The 21,574-nt window shown below is 39.9% G+C and overlaps 1 protein-coding gene and 1 pseudogene across 5 annotated transcripts in view; one reads left to right on the top strand and one right to left on the bottom strand.

Moving 5' to 3' along the window:
- CTNND2 (catenin delta 2) overlaps positions 1–21,574 on the top strand; it is an 836,853-nt gene that overhangs the window by 255,835 nt on the left and 559,444 nt on the right. The window contains exon 1 of one of the 4 annotated variants that reach the window (XM_084781519.1): positions 13,923–14,245. The exons of the other annotated variants lie outside the window; for them this stretch is intronic. The gene's annotated coding sequence lies outside the window, so the exon portion shown is untranslated. Of the gene's footprint in view, positions 1–13,922; positions 14,246–21,574 lie in introns of those variants that run through there. 4 annotated transcript variants of the gene reach the window in all.
- The window catches only part of LOC311597478 (large ribosomal subunit protein uL10-like), a 51,263-nt pseudogene that overhangs the window by 13,876 nt on the left and 15,813 nt on the right, over positions 1–21,574 (bottom strand). The window contains exon 2 of the transcript in view: positions 4,625–4,770. The product of the transcript in view is annotated as a large ribosomal subunit protein uL10-like (transcript). The remainder of the gene's footprint in view (positions 1–4,624; positions 4,771–21,574) is intronic.

The raw sequence follows: 21,574 nt of genomic DNA, 5'->3' as shown, positions 1-21,574 counted from the left end.
AAATCGTGAAACCGTTTTTGGTACCAACAATGAAAATAAGTAACTCACATACACTTCTCCCTATAATTTCTCAGAATGACTATATTGATACAGAAACAGGCGGCATTGTTGTGAGCAAATTCCAGAATTAAAAGTTAAATTATTATGGTGATGCCCTTTATAGTAGCAACATGGATAAAAAGAGAAATGTTTTTATCTTTTGTAAGCAGAGAAGCAGACTCTTTTAGTGTTTTCTGTATGTCTCAAGCCTTAGAAGATCCTTGCTGCCTGCCTGAACCTTTGGGACACAGGTCACTAGAAGAAAGGGGCTCCCTTTGCACTCTGCAGAAAGTCTCTTTAGGATTATCTGTGGAATATGAACTTGGACGCAGCTAGGAAATGGTATAATATATAATAGTAGCTAAGTGTGTTCTCAGTAAGCAGACAGGTATATTTTTGGATGCCTGGGCATTTTCTGTAATTAGCCTGGAAACAAGTTCCCAAATAAGAATGCTGTGGTGATTGATCTGCACAGGGCCTCGAGGCATATGTTCTCGCTGTTTGTTCCATGTTCTTGTGGGACTCCTAACAGTTGGGCCTGGTGTGTCTATGACTATTGCCTGCTCTGGTCGTGGGGCTCTTTTTCTCCTGTTGGTTTGCCTGGTCTAGCCTCAAGCTGAGGGCCTTTGCCTTGTCTTAATGTGTCTTGCTTTGTCATGTTTGATGATTGTCTCTTAGAGGCCTGCTTTTTTTCTGAAGGGAGTCAGTAGGGAGTAGATCTGGGGTATGAAGTAGACAGGGAGGATATGAGAGGTCTGGAGAGAGAGAGAACTGTGGTTGAGATGTATTGTATGAGAGAAGAATCTATTTTCAATAAAAGAAAATGCTGTGGTGGTATAAATTAGCATATTGCTATTATATTAATAATGTTCTAGTTTTAGATATTAATAACTCCCTGAAAGATTATTAAGAATATCAAGTGATGATTTATTTCAAATCACTTAGTAAACCATGAGTCATGAGCTATATTTAAGTATTATCATAATGATATATTTTCTCATTTAGAAAATTGTAATTTCCTAAAATCATAATGAGTTCTAAGAAATAAAGAATTAAATATTTTCAATTAGATCTAATAAAATCATTTAAATAAAATTTAAATGATTAGGAGTCTTCAAACAGATTACATTAAAATTTAAATCTAATTTTTATTTTTAATAACCTAAATAAAATCTGTTTCAGTTATCAACATAATGTTTTAGGAAATTTTTTTTTTACAAAAAGTAAAATTCACATAAAACAATATGCCATTTTTTTGTCTATAGTGATGAAAGAAATCATCAGTAAAAATAGCAGGGATAACAAAATGATCATTTTTATTTGTTCATATGCTCAAAAGTAGCTGTCATGCTGTAATGGATAAAAGGAATCACTTGTGAAATTAATTTTCTATAGTTATTAATTACATATTGGTCAATGTTATGAATACATGAAATGTCTTCTTACATGTTCTGATGTGTACATATCAGAGCACAATATTACGTATTCTCTAGTTAAACATTAATATCAAAGATGAGTTGCTTTAAAGTGTATCTATTTCTGTGTGGAAGATTATGAAAAACAATAGTCACTTGGCATAGGATTCTTTATGTTTGTTCACTTGATCCAGGCTGCATCTGGACTTCCAGTGGCATCAGCAAACAAGTGCTGGCAGCTCCGTCACAGCGTCTGCCTGCCCACATGTTCCCCGTGAATTTTTCTCCATCAGTGTTCTCATTTCGTGCCTTGGCTATTGCTGACTTTTTTTTTTTTTAGATCAAGCCTTTAGTTAGTAGTATCACTGTCTGAAAATGCTCTACTCAGTCATTTTGAAGTAAAAATGTCTTGAGCTCGTCCTCATTTTATATGTTCATTTGTTGACATATTTTTCCTACTTTCAAAAACAAAGCACAAGACATAGTCAACATACATATAGATAAAATTTGGGATATATTATACATAAGCTATTTTTAATTATACGTAAGCTATTTTTAGCTTCTTTGTCCTTCAAAAAGTCATTGAGTGCTTTTCATAAATGATGCAGCCCACATAAACAATATATTATGTATATGCATGTTTTTAAGTCTTCCCCCTGTGCAGTACATAATAAAAGTCCCAGGTTCCTGGTTGTTCCATAGTAGCATATATATGCATAGACAATAAGTACCTCATTGGCTGTCTTGGACGTCCAGCGATATCAGATGAGGAAATCTGAGTCACACGTTTCAGTCATGGATCATTTCCGCTCAGATCTGTACTTACGGCTGTAGTTCACAGAAAGAAACAGTTTCAGTATTTGAGACCTCCCAAAAGTAGCTATACTTCTCAGAGTCAGTCCCCACTCTCCATACGACCGTGGATAACGTCCTGTCCCTTGGCTAGATCAGAGTAGGGGTTCAATATTTACTGCATGTATTGTCTTTGATTAGTGCAGTAGCATCAGCAGACTCCACTGGGTCCAGACCCACCCATCATGATGTTCTTCCTGTTGGGGTCTCAGACCCTCTGGATCCTTCTGTTTCCCTATTCTTGTATACTTCTCTCACCTAGAGTCCAGTGGGGAGGTTTGGTCTGGTAGCACTCAGAGAAAGAAGAGAAAGGTTACCAAGATGAGACTTGATAGTCTGTGACCCTTTGGTGGGGGAGGAGGTCCTCTCCTGTCACAGACCTATGGGAGAGGAATAGGGTGAAAGAGGGAGGGAGGGAGGAACGGGAGGAGACAAGCAAGGGGATAAAAATTTAGATGGAATCTGAATAAATTAATAAAAAATAAAAGAAAAAAGTAGATGTACTTGATTCATATCAAACTGATTCTTCACTGGATTGTTTCATTGTGTGACTGAAGTATCCCCTGGATAAAAAGAAAATGCCAACAAAAGAGCACAGAATCTCCCACCTTTAGGTTCCGGGGTACAGAGCACAGCTCTCAAGAAAGCAGATGACCGAGTCATGTTCCTCTTCTCATCACTAAGATAATCCAAATTTATCAAATAGTATTACAAACACAGAAAATATGTTGACAGTGGTTCTGTTTGTACATACACCAACAGAAGTATCTGTGGTCTTCTGTTGCCCTTTCATTTCGGAGATGAAATGCTTTAAGGCATGCCTGTGGCTACATATAGGGCTACACGATGAACGTCCCAAGTGACAAGTCTAGTTGCCCTGAAAGTAACAGAACTGTACTCTGCGGGGAGCCGAGGAAGCCTTGAGTGTATGTGTAAGGATCAGGTGAAGTCCTCAGACACTCTGTGTCCTCGACATGAGCACAGTCACCAGCCTCAGCCCCATGGGCAGTTGGCACAGCCTCTCTGTGGTCTGCATCAAATACCGGCATGTGCGCCACAGCTTACGTCACTCCCCGCTTCCGCATAAAGCGCATACACATCATGAATAAGTGCGTATTAAAAAGTTAAAAACATGAATCTTTCTGTGTTAAAAATTGGTAAGCATACAAGCGTTGTAAAAGATCTATTAGAGGCAAAATGTCTGCTGAATAGGAAACCTCCTGGATGGACAACTTCTCTTCTTTAACATATTTTCTCCCAGTTTTGTGGAAACTGTAGCACCCTAACTTGCAAGGCAGACTGACCTGTATATTTTGCTTTTGAGACACTTTCTTTTGATGGTATTTAGTTTAGGATTTGTTGTTGTTGATGGTGGGATTTTTGGTTTTTGGTTTTTTGTTTTAAGCAAGTCATTAACAGATACTAGTGCAGCAAAGGCACCTACTGGTTTTGATTGAAACCCGTACTTTTCACAATGTTTTACGTGCATTAACAGATTTTTCAGTTCCTCGTCCTCAGTCCTACTTTTAAAGGACTAGCATTTGGACAATGCCTCTCTGTCCTCAATTTGTAAACCTTTCCACAGGAGGCTTATTGTAAAGGAAAGGGAGATGTGTTTCCTTTTATTTAAGAAACTGTAACTGCACCATTCAAATGCAGTCAAGCTACAGTATTTTCAGTTCTGGGGTGTGGTATGGGCTTTCACTGTGTCGAAAGTGACTGAGGAAATCACGTCTGATGAGGAATTGCTTAGTGGATACATGGGGACGGAGTCAGCCACAGGGTGTGCATTCCCGAGGAACTTGGCTGACTTGGATGGAACTGGAGATTTCACCGTAGCTGTGTTTTGTGTTCAGAGGGAAGGGGAGTGGGAGGTTTGAGCCTTAAGTATGATGTAAACATTTTAAAGGCATAATGCAGTGCTTCTGCAGTGTGATTCCTAGGAGACAGACTGAAGGCGTCATAACTGAGCACGGGTCACTAACGGGCTGTTAAATTCAAATGTAGCTTCTGCCACTTAAAGGTCGGTGAGATGTGGGAAAAATTATTTTGCACGCTGTTTTATTGTAGGCTGCAGCCAGTGTAAATACCATAGCTAAACCTTGTGAAATAGAAATCCAGAAAATTTCAGAGAATTTAAGGTTAAGGACTGACAAGTAAGACTGTGTGTCACGGCACGTGTTATAGAGACGCTTTTGTACAGACTTCAATTTTAGTTCTCGTGAATGTTCACTGGCTCATGAAAGACAGTTTGAGAAACCTTGAGATATATGACTACAAGAAAGGCCAGACTTTCTGGGCTCTAAAGGGATTTGTACTTGAAGGCACTTGAGTCAGAAGAGGGTCCTGTTGAGCATTCTGCAGGCGGAACTGTTTCAAGCCTGCAGCTGCCCGGGGAACCTTCACGCAGTTGAGCCACACATCCAGCCGGAGCTGCTGCACCGCCTTCTTCGTGATGGTGATGCTACAAGAACATGATGCTCAGGACAGCCATGCTAACTCTTCAGTCAGGAAAAATCGTTTGGTCGCAGAATGTGTTTCCTCATTGGTGAAATGAGACCATAACATGCTTTACTGGAATGTGAGCATAAAATAAATGATGTCCCGTGTTACGCCGGAGCTGCTGTTTTGGTATAACTCAAACACGGCTATTACCTATCCTAAGAACAGGTGTGTACACACGCACTTTCCGTAGCACAGGAAGTAAGTTACTCTTCTTATCCAGGAAAATTACCTACAGTCGAAAACTGGCTTTTCTTGGCTTCGTTCTTTTTTAGATATTTTTTTGGTCCAGGATGTTCATATGTAAATAACTCAATCTTATAGACTTGGTCCTACTTAATATAAAGTCAGACCAAGAGTTAGAAGACATAGCACGGACAAACAGAGTTAAATAACCCTTAGTTTTTCGCCTCCTCCTTTTGTTGTATGAAAGTAGTTCTGAAATGCCGAGGAATCATTCCATTCTCATTGAACTGAAGAGGTAAAGGGACAGACTTGAGTATTGAGGAGCCTTTATAGAATGGAGGTAAAATAGATAAGATCTTCAAAAACGTCAGAGACATACAGAATATGGCATTTAAAGATGGTTTTGTTGTTTTAAAGATTCCTTGACAATAAGACTGGTTAACTCTTGGCAACACCCAGTCTACCTCAAAGAGAATGATGAACATCAAAGAACCTCCTTATGGAGATGGCTCCAACTGTGGCAAACAGGCCATTGGGCAAATTATTTATCATTTCTGCCACAGACAGAATTCTGCCTAAAAATCAGCAAGCTTGAACACAGGCAGAGTCAACAGCCAAGACAGGGTCCTCAATAGTTCCTGCCTCACAAATCTCTGTCAGAAATATTAGGCCAGAAGGCTGAAGATGATGCTTCAACATTATAGAGAAATTTGGGTGACCGCTGAGGTGGTAAACTGTCTCTGTCATCTTCTCATTTGGGAAGCTGCCAACCTGTGTTCCGTGTCTATTCATATAATTAATTTTATTCCTTCTCAATTATCTCATGGGGTTGAAGACCAGATAGTTTAGTTTTACAATTAAGCTTAGGTGTTTAGGGGTTAAGATGTTTTTAGGCATAGATAGATGTTTTAAGTTGATAAAGATGAGATATGATAGATGCTGATTTACACTCAGAATTTTAGATGTACCATGACAGGAAAGAAGTTTTCTTTGAGGTTGCGAAATACAAATATCCAAAACACTATGAGTGTAACATGTATATAATTCCTGATTGTTTCGTGCTTCTTCTTGCTGTATGAGTTTATTGTGTATATGTGTAATAATATAAATGTATATGTAAAAATGATTTTTAAGAATTAGAAAAAGAGGATTCTTACCTTGAATAATTCAATATTAATTCTAGAACCAGCTTGACTTGTGGCATGCATTTATGGCTTCTGGTATCATAGACTTGTGTGACATTTTCAGGAATGAAGAAAGGCACATCCAGAGTGTTATAGAAAAGGCTTCAACATTCATAAAGGAAAATACAATAAATATATCAACAAATAGCAATATTCTGCTCTTGTTGTGATTTGCTCCTGTGTGCTCGTTATGAGCAAAATCCATTCTTTGTTTGTGTCGGGGATACCTGCTTACCAGTTTCAGGCCCATGTGCAAGGCAGAAGTTGACATAGGGATATCTTCCACCATTGTTTCTCTATCTTGCTTTTTTTTTCTTCTTTGTGGTCTTTCACATAATTCAAAGCTTACTGATTAGTTGCATTGGCTATCGGACATGCTAATGGAGTCCACCTCCCTCTCTCTACCCCAGCACTAGGGTCACAGATGTATGCTACCAGGACCTAGCTGAGGAGTAGAAGCTGAGGAATGCCTACATAATAGCTTCATGAAACTTCATTTCACCTACATAAAATGTTTTCATTTCATGAGTATCTCGTGTCTTCATGTTTCTGTAGCGAGCACTGCACCTGCTGAATCATAACCCCACTCCAAAATTATTTGATTACAAATTAGTTTGATCCTGTTGAATTTAGTGCCCTAATCTACTCCACACACAGCTAATCCTACTCTAAGACAGTGTACTTAAATGTTGATCTTCACTACTGAGAAGAAATATAACAGAGTACAACCCATGAAGGATTGATGATAAACCAATTTGATGGTGTTATTGATTTTTTTTTTAACTACAGACCATCAAGCCAAAGCATAAAGAGAATACTAAAGTTCCATAATTACAGAAATAGATGTTGTAATGAGCCAGCCTGGCCCAGTTTATTTATTTGCCTTAATGACTACACACTATCACTACAGCACTCCACACCTAGCCAACATGCAAGCTAACTCTTCAGATAGAGGACAAAATATCCCGGCATCCATGTTGGAATAGTATGATAATATGCAAGTACTGCATAACCTACAAAGAATAATTGTACACATATATTTATATAAGTACGATTTGAAATGTTGAGTGATACTCTGTTTTTAAGAATTTATTCATACTCCTTTAAAACCTTCTATTGGTTTCTTTCATCTTGCTGTAGGTTCTTGTGTGTGTGCCTGCATGCAAAAATAGTTTTCAAGTAGTCTATTTAGCTGGTGTCTTAGCCAAGCACATTGTGTGAAGAACTTAAAATGCTTAGTCATGTGCATTTTCTTATTGGTATTCCTCGGGCGCCTCCGCCAAGGGCAACAGCATAATACGTAAATGCAACCAAAGAAACGGGGTTCACTCTGTTTGGACGGGGTATTATTCATGATCACCATTTTATATAAATGTTAGAAGAATATAAGGATAAAGAAATGAACTATGTACAGAAACTTAAACAAGTGCCATTTTTCATGTTGGAAGATTAATGCAATTCTTAGCAATTAAATGAGCTGAATTATTTCTCCAAAGATAATGTGTTAAACATACACTTTACACATACAAAGAGGACAATATGGTAGACTTTATCCATCCAGTTTTATACCATGAGGAAACGTGTCATTTGTAACTTAAGACACATGCTTTCTGCCATTGCTTTCCTCTGTGTGTGTATATGTGTCAGAGAAGGAGAAAGAGACAGGGAGAGAGATTCTTTTACAAATGGAAATCCTACATTTGTTTTATTTCTATTATTTGGGGGAAAGCATATATTGAGAGCAGACCCAGCAGGGCCATTGTGCTAATTATTGTTACTTTATTATTATTATTATTATTATTATTATTATTATTATTATTATTATTATTATTATTATACCTCTTATTAATTAATGCATTTGCAATTGTGCTGTGACCTCACTTCCTTGCTGTCAGGTAGCATAATGATTTCTAATTTCCAAGTTCTACTTTTCCCCAAGACATAAGTCATGGATTTCATAGAATTATTATTTACAACATCAGGAATGCCAAGGACAGGCAAATTAACATCCTGCTTGAGAAACTCAGAATGCTTCTAAAACAGTGAAATTAGTTTCATGCCAGGATGGAGAGCTGCAACTAAAGCTGTTTGGTCCTAATCTGTCATTACTGGAGCTTTACTTTGAGTTAAAATGAAGGAAGGAGTGTAATTTGCTCGATATCATGATGGAGCAAGTAGTAACCAAAACACATTTGATTACTGGGATTTACAGTTCTCTGCATTCCTTGTGACAGAGTTCAAGTTTATATCGGATTGACAATATGAGCTAGTGCGTAAGGGTGTGCATTTCTAGTCTCTCGATCAAGAGGCTTGCTTTTTGTGCCTAACGAGCTTCCATGGTTAGACAGAGGAAGGCAGAGACAGCACTGGGGTTCTGGTTTTATGTGAGAAGCTGTCACTGCCACATCCCAGGCAGAAGTCCAGCCCTGTTTGCAGCTCCCTTCCTCTTCCGTTTCTCCTTTCTTTCCTTTGCCACCCTCCTACAATCTGCTTTGGCCGTGGAGCCGAGATAACTGCAGGCCTACACACGGAAGGCCGAGCTACTTCCAAAGCTGTTACTCCTTGCTGTTATTTAACTGCCGAAACATCTCCATGCTGGAGTTTCTCCATTGCCCTTGGAAGGCAGACTCATTTGAGTCAATTTGACTGTCCATCGCGTGCCATTCTGTTACTTAGACGTTGGAAGGATAATACGTAGAATTATAGGCCCTTATATGGGAATGCTTATTCTCACAAAAATGAAGAGACAAAATTTATGGAAAGATGTGAGTTTTAAGAGGAATCATGGGAATATCAAAAGTGTCATTAAGTAGAAAATGTACATGCTCGTATGACACTTACCTGCAAATCACTACGAAGCCACCTGTGTATAATGTCAGAGCTTTCTGTGTTTGTGTTGCCTCCCTTCCCACCTGCCTTTACTATTAGAAGATAAGCACAGCCAAGTCACTAACTATACCTTTGCATCTGTCACAGTATGAGAAGGCCACAGCATCCCAAATTACTTTTTAAAATTAATGATCCTGTATTGCATGTTTTCTTCTACCTTTGCATACTGCTTTTGCTTTTTAAAAGATAAAAAGTCATTTTCTTTTCAGTGATACTGCTGAAAATCTCTGAGGCTATGATATTTAGGTTGTATTTAAATCATCAATGTTTAGCCTCCAAACAATGTTTCCATTTTTCAAATGCACATTCCTGGTACAGCCTCCAAAACTCTAGCATTGAAAGTAATTTAGGACTTAAAAATGTTAAGATATTGTTAGTCTTCAGTACTCGAAGTCAAAAGGGGTATGATATAATTTCTTTTTTTTTTTTCATTTTATTTTTATTTATTTATTTATTTATTTATTTTATTTTTTAAATATTTTTTTATTAATTTGTTCATATTACATCCTGATTGTTAGCCCTTCCCCTGTTTCCTCCCATTCTTCCCTCCCTCCCACTTCCCCCCTTCTCCCCTCCCCTATGTCTGTGATTGAGGGAGACCTCCTCCCCCTATATATGCTCTTAGAATATCGAGTCTCTTCTTGGTAACTTGCTATCCTTCCTCTGAGTGCCGCCAGGCCTCCCCATCCAGGGGACGTGGTCAGAAAAGGGGCACCAGATTTCCTGTGATATGTTGAGATGTCAAGGTCTTCAGTGAACTGGTGTTTATGGAGTGTCTGCTATGCATTTTAACTCTTGAGAACGTGTCTTGGGAGCATCCACAAACTTTTAGAAATACTGAGTGTTTAGTGTGACTAAGTAATCTTGTATTTATAAAACTAATTTTGTTAGCATGTAGTCATTGTTCGTAGTGATGGGTTTGATGAAGACATTTTCATTCGAGTATACCATGTACGTTGACTATATTCACTCCTAAATTACCTGTGTCCCGCAACTCCATTTCCATGTGTAATACACAAATATAAAAGTCTGTAAGCCACAAAGAGCAGCTGGCTCACTGTTTGTCTAGACTCAGTCTTGATATCAAATGTGGCTTCTGCTGATGTGTTTTCTTTTTTGAGTAGTAATCCATTGGGCACACATGTCCTTCTGTATCTATCATAGTAATGAGACACAAGAGAACTGTAGCATACAGACTGTTGGTAGCACCAGAGTGAGTCCGCGCGTATTGGCATGTACATTATAGAACCCTGTGTGTACACTGAATGGGGCCTCCGCCATTTCACTGTATCTTCCGCCCCTAAAGCTTTCATGTTGTTTTGTTTATAAGTTGCAAGCTATGTTGAATTTTTCACAGGCAAATATTAGTTATGTGTGTTTAGGATTTACCTTAAACCATTTAAAAAAAATTTTGTTTGCGATCTCACAAGTTTAATTTCATTCTGTTTCGGTTTTGTGAACACCGCAAAGAACCAAATTCCAAAATACTGGTGAGAGTATATGCCCTTCCCTTCCTGACCTGTTAGTCCTGCCCTCCACACCCTTCCATTCCTGACCTGCGGTTAATAAACTCAGCTAAGATAAAGCTTCTGTAATGCGATCCCTGAAATATAAAAGAGTTTCAATATAACTGTGTTGGTGCTATAAATTTTAAAAGGAGAAATACATCAAAGGAAAAAGATTTAACGATATACAAAAGGTCCAGAAATTATATCCCCGGACCAAATCATTACTCCCAAGGACTATAGGAGAAGGCTAACTATGCTCTGTGTTATAGCCTAACTTGTTTTAAAATCATGAAAATATAAATTAAAGTCGATGTAAGGCAAGGTATGAAAAGGGCACCTGAACTCTTGGAAAATAGAATAGAGAGACACAGAATAAGGCCATTGCCCAAGTGAAACTTTCTCAAGCTTCAAGAGAAACAATAAATAGTGGAGAAACAGGGAAAGACAGGAAAATAGAGTAGGGAGCAGGAGAATCACAAAAAAAAATGCAAAAAAGAAGGAAATATATACTGAAAAGACATGTCTGGGAAAAAGCCCATCAGCAGTTACAACATTTCCTCACCTGAATAGTTTACAGTCAGGAAATGTCCTCTCTGCACATCTTTTTGCGATGTTCAGTGTTGGAAAGCATCTGCATGATTTCCTCTGAATTTCTTGAGAGTTAAAGTGCATATTTCTGAATCCATACCTGCCAAACTGGGCAGGATCCCAGAAACACTTTCGCAGAGAGTGGAAGTGCCAATCACCTACCGTTCACGGATCCTTCCTGTCTGGATCATGAGAGGGACATTAATAGAAAACCATCTCCAATAGACTCATGCATGGACCCATTTTTGGAAAACTTTCTTGAAAACAGGACAAAATAAATCAAGAGTTAAAGTGAGACGAGAAATATAGATTTAGATGTGCAATTATGTTAAAACACTATAGAAATTGGAGTGGGAATCTGAGGCCTACCACTTCACCATAATGTGTGAAATTTGATACTGGTTGATTCTGTTGGATTTTTTTTTTTTTTGCAGGGGGACACTTTGGGACTTTAAATTCAGAGCCTCGATGGCTAGGAAAGTGTTCTCAACTAATTTATCTTCCAGTCTTGAAAGTGTGTGTGTGTGTGTGTGTGTGTGTGTGTGTGTGTGTGTGTATGTATGTATGTATATATGTATGCATTATGTGAGAGTTTGTGTGTAATTAAATATATTTATGTATATATGTGTGTGAGTGTGTGTGTGAATATGTGTATGTGTGTGCATGTGCAAGTATGCATCCATGACTGTAGAACCCTCAGGGAAAGCCTCTGCTGTGTGTTTTTCAGGTAACGTTTTGTTCTCCTTTTTATTTGAGACAATTTCTCATTGATATAATATTAGCTAACTAAACCAGGCTAGCTGCCAATAAGCCAAGAGATTAAATTGCCATCACCTCCCCCAAACAGTTCTATAACAATTATAACATTCCTGTCTTTTAATAACCTGGTTCTTGGACTCAAAACTCATGTCTTTGTTCTTGGTAGTCAAGTATTTTACTGCCTGAGCTATATCCACAGCCTTAGTTGTTATTTTTTTTATGTGCATGTGTGATGTATGTATGTGAAGTGTGTGTTATGTGCATATGCAATATCTTTGAGATGTGTATGTAAGATGTGTGTGTGTGTGTGTGTGTGTGTGTGTGTGTGTGTGTGTGTATGTGTATGTGAAAGAGAGAGAGAGACAAAGACAGAGAGAGACAGAGATAGAGACACTCAGAGAGAGACAGAGAGAGAGGTGGCACATAGGTGCATAGGACCTATGTGGATGTCAGCCCATAGCTTTGGATGTTAATCCTTACCTCCCACCTTGTTTGAGACAGACTGTCTTTATTGTTTGATGCTGTACTGTGAACATCAGCATAGCTGGCCTGTAAACTTTCAAAAAGTTTACAACTGTCTTCACCTTCCCCCTCTTGGGATTATGGCTGGCATTGTAGACATGCGTTCCGCACCCCACTTGACTTAACATGAGTTGTGGGAATTCAAACCCGAGACTTTCTGCTTTTACAAGTCCTTTGCTCACCTTAACAATCTCTCAAACTTTGATGTTTTAATAAGCTTGCATTCACCTGACTAGGTTGCTATGCGTTATAGTTTAAGTGAGAATGCCCTCTGTGGCTTGTTTGAGTACATGGTCCCCACTGGTGTGAGCTTGTTGGAGGAGGCATGTCATCCGGGGCAGGCTTTGAAGTTTCAGAAAGCCATGCCATTCTCAGTGAGCCATCGGCCTAGTGGATGTGTCTCAAGATGTGAACTCTCAACCACTGTTCCAACAGCATGCCTGCTTGCCTAATGCCGTGTTTCCTGTCAGGATGGTCATGAACACCAGCCCTCTGAAACCCTAAGCCCAAAATTAAATGCTTTCTTTTTAAAACTTGCCTTGCTCATGATGTTTTATCATAGCAATAGAAATATAACCGAGATACCACATTAAGTGCTTGTGTGAACTGACATCAAATAGAGTATCTGTGAGATGGGTACTGGAAATATTGTTTTATACGCCAACCAACATTATCCTGATCTCTGGCTAACAGTTGTCTGCAATTACAAAATCGAAGTCTGCGTGTGTTCACAGCAACCTCATTAAATAGGGTTGCGATCTCAAACAACTTTCTTTGAATCTAGTCATGGACTTGACCTGCTACTAGTTTGGTCCACAATTAAATAAAAAAAAATGTTTTAAAACTGCAGAATTTGTTCATGAAGCTGTGGACTAAAATTGACAGACTAAGTTTCTGTTTGAGGTATACAATAGCTATGGTGGGTGAAAGATTATACCAATATATAAAACGTAGCCCTGAAGTCAAAAACTAGACGTCTCTTTTCTGTGTGCCTGGTGTGTGCCTTTGATTTTTGCCTCATTTTATTCTTTTTGAATTGTAACCTCATTTCAAAAATAAAAATTATAAGAGTAAGCACGTGTTTACCCCCAGCAACTGTCCATCTTTGAAACCAACACTGTGCTGCCTATAATATGAAGTAGATGCGAGCTTGCTTTTTAATTCATCCAGGAGCCAACGGCTACAATTGGTTTGAGAATCTTATTTTATGATCTCTGCTTTCGGTTGATGCTGTATTTGTTCCCTCTGTTTCTTCAGATTTAGATAAGGATAGCTAAGAATGCAGGTACAAATCTGGGGCAAAGGAAAAGAAGAGTAGAAAGCTGGGATTTGCTGGGCTGGCTAGTGGGAGGGTCCTTTTGTGATGAAATGTTGCATAAATAATGCCGGTGGGGGTCTAAATTCACTGTTGCCATGGAGACCTTTGTGCCTGGCTGAACTCTGTTCCTTTTTCTCTTAAGACAGCCACCACTAGGCTTGTGCTATCTGATGCTTCTTGCTTTGCTTTCTCTTTCCACCGTTAACTAGTGGAAGCAGAAATTAAAGTGTGGAAATTCAACATCCTGACTTTTTTTTCCGGACTGTTTTTCTTTGCCTTCTTGGGTTTTGAGCCCCTCTGCTTGCTCTTAGCCTTCTTTCCAGGAGGGAGGAGCAGGTGGGTGTAAAGCTTGGAACAGCCCGTTCGGTGTCTGGGATAAGAAGGTGAAGTAATTCTGTTCATCTTTGGGACTGGTGGACTTGCCTGCCTACACCACTGTGCTCAAGTTTTAAAGGATATTTTATTTCCAAAAGTCCAGCAAAGGTAAAAGAAATGATAAAAAAAATAAACTAACCTCATTTGACTTTCCAATGCGTTCATTGTTAGTTGTGGTATTTTGCGATGATTGTCAAGTTTCATAATTGCAGAGTGAGAGTCATGTTTAGGTGTATATGATAGGAAGAATTCATTTCTGACCTTCACAATGGCTGGTTTATTCAGTGTACGAATACTGACCTCGGGAGAGCCGAGTGAGGGAACTAAACAGAAAGTGATTGTGAGAGCTGCTCTGCGACTTCCATCCCCACCAACGATGGTGTCTTTTCAACGACTGTTTCTAGTAAAACTTGGTGTGTCATAGATGCATGCTTTAGAATTCATGAAAGTTAGGGTTGTTCAAGTCAAAAGTTTTAATTTATTAAGAAATGTGATTTTATTTGGGAGCTTGGTTTTAATAAATTTTTTCTTTAAGTAAATAAGCTAGAAAGAAAATATCCATAGAGAATAAAAACCATGTGTAAAAACTAGTATAACTATGTGAAGTAAGTGCACGAACCAGCACAGTGGGTCACGCACATGTTGCTTGGCATCCCTTTCTTAGCAGAGGTTGTTTGGTTCTCAGTGAGTTTTACATTAAAACCACAGCACCATAATCACATGTTTATGATTATTTTAAATGGTACAGGTATAAATAGGATGCATGCATCCCATAATTATAGAAAGCCATTACTATGCAAGTGTCTCCACTTTGCTATGATTCAAATAGTCCACTGAACATATAGGTGCCCCGAACTGGCACTGGCTTCAGATTTCAGCAGCTTCACCACAGTGGTTTAAAAAGTGAAGTGCTAACAAGTTATGGCAGCAATTAAGAGAAGACCAGAAAGACATGTGATGACATATGACGATGATCAGCATACTGACAATCTGCCAGTTGGAACCAGACATTAAGATTGTCACATCTGTGGCTCACGTGTATAGTATAAAATTGTGACTGAAGTAACCTAGTCAGGAAATGCTTACACTTTTGTCTTTACTGAAGTATTTCTGAGTCGCATTTCATGGCAAAAGGAAATTATTTCAGATCAATGATACCAGTTATGGTTGTGTCATGATCAGTTCTTGGAATAAGTTATCTGTTCCCGAGGATTCTAACCAACTTCTTTAATCTAGATACTAAGATGCTAAGATAAAGAATTATAATATTGATCTAAATATGACACTGAATTTTTTTTATGGGAAGGCTTCTGGTAGACACATTAAAACTTTAATAAAATGCTGGTACTTTCGCTTCATCAAATTTTAATTGCCCACCCTCGGATAGGTTTTATTTCAAAGATGCTCACAAGATCGCACACACTCTTGAAGCTGTTCCTTTAGCTCAATATCTCATTGAATTAAAATGTGTAAGTTTGTTCTAATCATATTAGGCTTAAGAAGATATTTTACTTGTAAGATGTGAACATAAGCTTTGCTGAATGGTTTGAAAACAGTTCTTTAAAAGTTGGAGATGTGGCTCAGTGGCAGGGCAACTGTCTGGCATTCACAAGGCCTTAGATTCGATTCCCCAGAGCTTCAATAATAAACCGATAGGAGTGGTGATTTCGGAAGACTTTAACCTTTTGCAATATTTTCTACATTGATCATTATTTAATAATATTACCAAAATATTAAGGTAGTTGCCAGTGAAGCTTAACTTTAGGAACACATGATAGACACACTTTTGACATCAATGCAGTCCATTTTAGATGACTATACAGCTACATACTGTATGACGCAATACATCTGAGTAACCAAATAGTTAATTTTAAGGTAACAAATTAGATAGCATGGCTGTCTACTTCCCCCCCATGTTACCTAGCTTAGGTATTTGATATGAGAAAGTGATTTGAGCAGTACTTTAAATGCAAGTTTCTATATCAGTTAGATGCAGCGAAAGACACAAAATAAAGTCCCCGGCCTCTGAAAGCATAAGAAGATTTGAATGTGATTCAAAAAGAAAATAAGCAACGAGGCTTTCCAAATGCCGAGCTGAAAAATGCTATCTGTGCAGTTTTGTTTCTAAATGTTAGCCACACAATTAAAAAAAAAAAAAAAAAAAAGAATGAGACAATTTCACTTGTGTAAAAGCATCATTTGCTTAACGGTCACGGATCTGATTCAAGTGGCCTGATTTGGCCAGGCTGAGAGTCCTGGCTGGAAAGTCTGACCAAAACTGTTTGGACCAGCTTAAAACTAAGGCTTTTACGTTCCTTGAGTTAGTAATGTCTGCAGTTCTTTAGTCATCTGTATATTTTGTAACACCTTATATTTAACACATTTATTTTTAACTCCTCGCTGTGCTTAAATACAGTAGGAAATCCAAATGGGTAGAGTGTTCTCTAGGGTCCATGAAATAAGCATTTGGATGAGATGCAGGTATCAGAACTAGGAACAATGATGTGGTAGGTGACCTGCACAAAATAACTGTTAATAAATGTCAGTAAAAAAAAATATTTCCAGATAGATGCCTACCAAAGCCTACAAAAAAGTTAAAGCTTTTCATCTTACCACACTCCAAAGAGAGCAGATCGGGACTATTTATGAGTTGAAAAAAGGCTTCCGTGGTCCCCTAACTGCTTCCTTGCCCTTCCCAGGTACTGAGATCTGCTCCCCGTTCGCTTCCCCTTCTCACACAATCTGCTGGGCAGAGTGTGCTCTCAGCCCTCAGCCTCTGCTTCGGCAGTTTAGTTTGCTGAGCCATCCCAGCTCCCCTTCTCAAGCCTTGGGCCCACATTGTTCTGCCTTCCCCTCTCAGTCTCTGCACAGGTTTGTTCCTGTTTCCCTGGGTTTGCTCTAGAGCATCCTGGTTACGTTTCTTCCCTGACATCCGACTTTTCCTGAATTACCGTCCTTTACCTTTGCTTCAGGTCACACTTTAAACTAGTTCCTGGTTTGTTCACTGTTCTGGGTTGTTTTTATGTCTGCTTGACCCAGGCTAGAATTATCTGAAAGGAGGGAACCTCAAATGAGTAAATGCCTCCATAAAATCCAGCTTGCTTGCTTGTTTTTTTTTTTAATTTATTTATTTGTTCACCTTACATCCTGATTGCTGCTGCCCTCCCTCTTCCCCTAATCCTCCAACATCCACTCTTCCCTGATACTTCCCTCTCCTTCTCCTCAGAGAAGAAGGAGGTCCCCCATGAGTACTAAGCCACCCTGTCACATTAAGTCCTTGCAGTCTCTTACTGAGGCCAGACAAGACAGCCCAGTTAGGGGAATGGGAGCCAAAAGCAGGCATTAGAGTCAGAGAGGAGCCCCATTCCATTTGTAGGGGGATCTACATGAGACTAAGCTATACATCTGTTACATAAGCAGAGGACCGGTCCCTGCATGCTCTTTTGTTGGTGGTTTAGTCTCCGTGACCCCCCCTATGTGCCCAGTTGAGTTGACTCCGTAGGTCTTCTTGTGGGGTTCTCAACTCCTCTGGCTCCCTCAATCATTCCCCCAACTCTTCAGTGGAACTCCCCAAGCTCCGTCTAAAGTTTGGCTGTAGGTTTGTACATCTGTTTCCATCAGCTGCTGGGTGAAGCCTCGCAGAGGAGTTACGCTGGGCTCCCGTCTACAAGCATAGCAGAGTAACACTAATAGTGTCAGAGACTGGTTCTCTCCCATGGGATGGGTCTCAAGTAGGGCCCGTCTTCGGTCTGCCATTCCCTTCCATCTTTGCTCCATCTTTGTCCCTGTACATCTTGTAGGCAGGACACATTTTGGGTTGAAGATTTTGTGGGTGGGTTGATGTCTTTGTCCTTAGCCCTCCACTGTAAGTCCTGCCTGACTGCCGGAGTTGGCCACTTCGGACTCCGTAACCCCCTATCCTCAGCTTCTAGGAGTCTCATCTAGGTGACCCCCATAGACTTCCTGGCAAACCCCAGACATGCCCCTCCCACCTCTGATTTCCATTCTCTCACCTGGGCCCCCTCCCCCCTGCTCTCCCTACTCCTAATCCCCACCTCTGCCCCCCTCTCCATCCTCTCTCCTACCCAGTTCCTTCCCTCCATCCACCTCTAGTGCCTATTTTGTTTCCCTTCCTGAGGGATATTCATGGATTCCTCCTTGGGCCTTTCTTGTTACTTACCTTCTGTGGGTCTGTGGATTGCAGCATGGTTATCCTGTACTTTATGGCTAGTATCCATTTCTACCTGAGTGTAGGAACCAGGCCCGACTGGGCTGCCTGCCTGTCTTGCTGTTTCATGTCCTGTTTCTAGCAGCTTCCATGTCTGTGTTTATCTTGGTTAGCTAGTCATGTTTACTGCTCTGAGAATGCACCCCTCCGATCCTTGAGACTTTTCCTCCTGCGTGCAATCACCTCTTGAGGGATTGCACCTGGGAGGAGGATTCCTCTTTTGCTGCCTGTAAGAAGGCTCTTTGGAACTCTGGGGACGGAAGAAGAATAAACCACTGCCGCGGCGGCTGCTGCTGCTGCGGCTGCTGCTCTCTTAGCATGAAGGACCCACTGTGTTAGTGTGTGTGTGTGTGTGTGTGTGTGTGTGTGTGTGTGTGTGTGTGTGCATGAGTTAAATCTGCAGTCCCTCGCCCTCGACTCGGTACCACTGTGGCGTGGCCGTCACACCTGAGTATATACCATGCATGTGTTTTGGAGCTTGGGTTACCTCATTAGGAATATCCAGTTCCATCCACTTTCCTGCAAATTTCAAGATGTCCTTGTTTTTAATAGCTGAATAGTATCCCATTGCATAAATGTATCACAGTCTCTTTATCCATTCTTTGGTTGAGGAGCATCTGGGTTGTTTTCAGTTTCTGGCTATACGAATGAAGCTGCTATGAACATAGTTGAGCAAGTTTCCTTGTAGTTTGGTGGAGCATCTTTTTGGTATATGCCCGGGAGTGATATAGCTGGGTCTTGAGGTAGCACTATTCCCAATTTTCTGAGAAACCAATAAAGCATTTTCTTAATTAGTGGTTGATGCAGGAGAGACCAGCTGATTATGGGTAGAGACACTCCTGGGCGGTGGTCCTGGGTTCTATAAGAAATCAGGCTGAGCAAGCGAAAGGGCATAAGCCAGTAAGCATCACCCCTCCCTCCATGGCTCTGTATCAGCTCCTGCCTCCAAGTTTCTGCCCTGTTGAGTCCTTGTCATGGATTCCTTCATTGATGGACTACAATGTGGGCATGTAAGCCGAAGAAGCAAGCTCTTTCCTCCTCACCTTACTCTTTGGTCATGGTGTTTCATCACAGCGACAGAAAGCATAACTAAGACATTCACTGTTTTCTCCATTTAGAATTTATACTTTATGTCTGATTTTTCCCCCATTTCTTCATCTTTATCTTTGCTCAGCATATCTGTTGAATGAGCAGTATGTGTACTGCCCTAAATACAGTGTTCTGCTTCCTTTTCTTGATTCTTTAAAATTAAAGGAAGTAGTGAATGTTCAAGGTTATCACTTGCAACCCAATAGTCTATCTTGTGAGAGAGAAAGTGGCCATTGCTGATACTGACGTACCCTCAGCTAAGGCATCATGACTAGATGGGGGTCCCTCTTCCACACTGTGTATCACCAGGCAGACTTTTAGTGAGAATAACTTTATTCTACCTATGTTTATTTTTAACTATGTGTGTAATGTGTTGTCTGTGTGTAAATGAGCATGCCTGGACACAGGTGCCCTCAGAGTGCAGGAGGGAATTGGATCTCCTGGAGTTGGCATTATAAACAGTTGTGAGCTGCCCAGTGTGGGTGCTGGAAATGGAACTTGACTGGGTTCTCTGCAAGAGGAGTAAGTTCTTATAACTAACGAGGCACCTCTCTAACCTACATTTGATATATTTGATTCTACTCAACATACATCATTTTGAAATAAACTGCAAGCCCTAGGAAACCGATAAACATGACATTGCGCCTAGTTATACAATATGCTTTCCCCTGTGTATGTATTATGCAGAAATATGAGTTATTTTTTCCTAGGAATAAAAATGCAGAATTAGCGCATGACTTTTGAAGCTTAGGTTGATCTTATTTGCTTTTTACGATAGTTACTTTTCTACTGCTGCGCCAAGATACTATGTGTAGGGAAACTTGTAGCAGGAAGAGCTTATTGCATTTATTGGAGCCTTACAGTTTCAGAGGCTTAAAGACTCCATCATGGTGAGGAGTGTGGCGGCTGGCAGGCAGCTGCGGAGCTGGAGCATTTGAAACCTCACACTCCTAGTGACACACCTCTTCTAACAAGGCCACGCCTCCTAGCCCTTCCAACAGTTCCACAGCTGGAGGACAGCTTTTCAAATATGAGCCTATGAGGGCCGTTCTCATTCAACTCACCACACTTTTTTAATTTTGTTTTTATAAAGTGATAATCTGTGTGGCCCATGACACGGCTTAGTGGTTAAGAGCACTTATAGCTCTTGCAGAAGATGCAGGTTCATTTCCCACCATACACACAACCATATCTAACTCCAGTTTCTGGGATCTGATGTCTTCTTCTGACCTCCATGAGTTCCAAGCACACACGTTGTATGTACACACATGCAGGCAAAACTCTCAGCTACAATGTTTTCAAGTCTTAAAAAAACAGAAGCTCTTTTTAAAAATATATATTTTCTTAATTTATTCATATTACATCTCAGTTGTTATCCCATCCCTTGTATCCTCCCATTCTTCTGTTTGTCACCTGTCTGATTGTTTAGATATAAAGCAAATAGATGATATCAGCTTTTTGCCTGCTAACAGTGTCACCTCCATTTTAGACACAGGCTGTGACCCTACAGTGCATGTCCCTATAAGAAGAGAAGCTCTGGGTAGGATTACTTATTGCACAGCTCCCTTATTAGTCACACATAACCTCATTATGAATTGCATCTGCTTCACTCCATCTCAAGCCTTCCTGCTCTTCTGAACCAATTTCTGGTAATTTTCATCAGCATTAATGGAGTTTCTTCAAGAGATACTATATTCAGTGTTGAGTTGTTAAATGTAATTAAATTGAGTTGCCGAGTTTGAAGATTGATGTGTACACATTACCATAGAGTACTTCTGCAAAAAAAAAAAAAAAAAAAAAAAATCAAAAGCTTAACTACAGAGGTGGAGATGCAAAGGGATTAAAAAGACAGTGAATTTACTGGGGGTGGTGACCCTGACGTCCCATGCCCATTTGTCTAAGGGCTCTGAGGTTCCCTCCTGCACTGTTAGGAGCTGTCCGTCTTGGCCTGGACCTTGAGTTGCTTTGCAAACTCAGGTATATCGTGTGCTATAGTTGACCAGTGGTGAGCACACGTGATGGCTCAAGGCCATTCTTTTGCACTTAGGAGTAGTAAACTTCCATTTCAATGTTGTGGTAATATGTTGTTTGCGTTGAACAATGTAGATGCTTATAGGGTT

This window comes from Acomys minous (genome assembly GCF_964271855.1).
Source record: "Acomys minous genome assembly, chromosome: 5".
Classification (NCBI taxonomy): Eukaryota; Metazoa; Chordata; class Mammalia; order Rodentia; family Muridae; genus Acomys; species Acomys minous.
The sequence above is the reverse complement of the archived record's forward strand: the minus strand, read 5'-3'. Positions and strand labels throughout refer to the sequence as shown.